Source organism: Cryptomeria japonica, chromosome 10 (assembly GCF_030272615.1).
Source record: "Cryptomeria japonica chromosome 10, Sugi_1.0, whole genome shotgun sequence".
Classification (NCBI taxonomy): Eukaryota; Viridiplantae; Streptophyta; class Pinopsida; order Cupressales; family Cupressaceae; genus Cryptomeria; species Cryptomeria japonica.
Window position 1 is genome coordinate 755648191 of NC_081414.1, and position 1902 is coordinate 755650092.

Genomic DNA, 1902 nt, shown 5'->3' on the forward strand with positions numbered 1-1902 from the left:
AAATTTTTTGACACAGACGTCATGCTTAGGCTCATGAACTTGCTTCACAAACTATTTCCTCCCTAAAGACACTAAATTTTGACTTAGTCCCATTTGTCTAGCCTTTCCCTAACCCTAGGGAAGAAGATCAACTTAAATTGCCAAGATTTAAAATATTTAATAAAGATGTTGATTCGCATTTTATTTATATTAGAGATCTGAAGCTGCCACTAGTGAGGAGGGACCTCAAAGAGATCAATCTAGACCAGTCAGCAAGAGTAAATACAATGGAAACACAAAGACATGATGGAGGCAATGTAGAACATATTATTTTAACTAATGAAAATTGATTAAATCCTACGTGTACCAACCAGAGTACAACATACTGGCTTAGAGGCTTGGTAGAATATACAAAATAGTTTCCAATCCAGACCTTGAATATTAAGATCTATCTTCTACGCACACTCTAGATACTTGATTCTTCTATTGATTGCATTCTAATGGGAAATTAGAATTATATATCGATGCAAAGGATCCAATCAACCAAAAAGGGATCAAAACCCAAAAAACAAGACCTAACGTGTAAAATATTAAAGTTGGCCTTTGCCAAGAGATTCCTTTAAAAAATCCAAAGGATGAAACTTAGATCATAGGAAAATGTGGACCACACGCTAAGGAACATCAAAATCAATGCCCAAGGCTCCACAAACTTTGGAAGGGGTTCTGGTAGATCACTAAAATAGGTCCAGGCAACCGGTAACAAGAACTGTCAACCGGTAACAGGAAATTGTCAAGGAAACCGATAGTGATATCTTTTCAGAAAATGATCCCAATGCGATGTGGTCTAGAAATAAGAAAGATGATCAAGTATTCAAGTAGAATCCAACTCCACGAGATCTGATGAGCCAAAACCGAGACACACAGAAAGGAAAATTGAAACTACAAACAGAAAGCAAACACAAAGAAAATATTTTTGGTTGATGCAAGATTTCTATGAACCAGGGATGCTCCTACATCAAACATCTGAGGTTATTGAAAAAGTGAACCTCTCACTTTGCTGAGATCAAAGGAAAACCAAGGCAATCTACCTCTACCTGAGAAATCCAAGATGAATCTTCAAATGGTCTTTCCTTTCGTTTCATAAGATTCTCCTTACAATGACTGCTCCGATTACAATGCCCAATCTTACTATCCAAAACTTCTTCAATCTGATCTCATTCCTTCCATGGAAAGTGTTTCTCCAAATATGCAACAATGTCCTTACTGAGTTCTGGTTCATGATACTCATGAAGATTTGCAATCTTAAACATAGGTGAAATACTCAAACTATCTGGTAACTCCACTTCATATGCATTTCTAGAACTAAACTTCCTCAAAATCCTGCAAGGTCCAAACTTCTTCATATGAAACTTGTTATGGGTTCCAATCGAGAATCTCTCTTTTCTCATATATAGCATGACTTCATCGCCAACTTAAAATGATTTATGTCTCCTCTTCTCATCTGCCTCCTCCTTATACTTGTTGTTAATGTCTTCCATTTATGACTCAATCATCTCCCATACATACATATCATAGTGTTCTACCTCGTTACTCTCAACCTCAACCTACATACAACAACGTTACTCATTGATAACAATCAAGTATGTCCAATTTCAATCTATCCACCAAAGCAACCATCAATAACTTAGCCCAAACTATTTCATCCCTACAATGAACAATTGGCTTCCATTACTCAATCCAAGTTTAATGTGTCCATATTTGATGTAGCGAGCTCATTATTCAATGACATTGTCTATGTTGTCACTCATAAACATATAGAACTCCTTCAATAGGATATTTACAAAGAAAAAATTAATCCATCGACTCATGTGAAAAAAATTCAAACTTAGTGTACTAATTTTGCTCATGATAAAAAACATATGG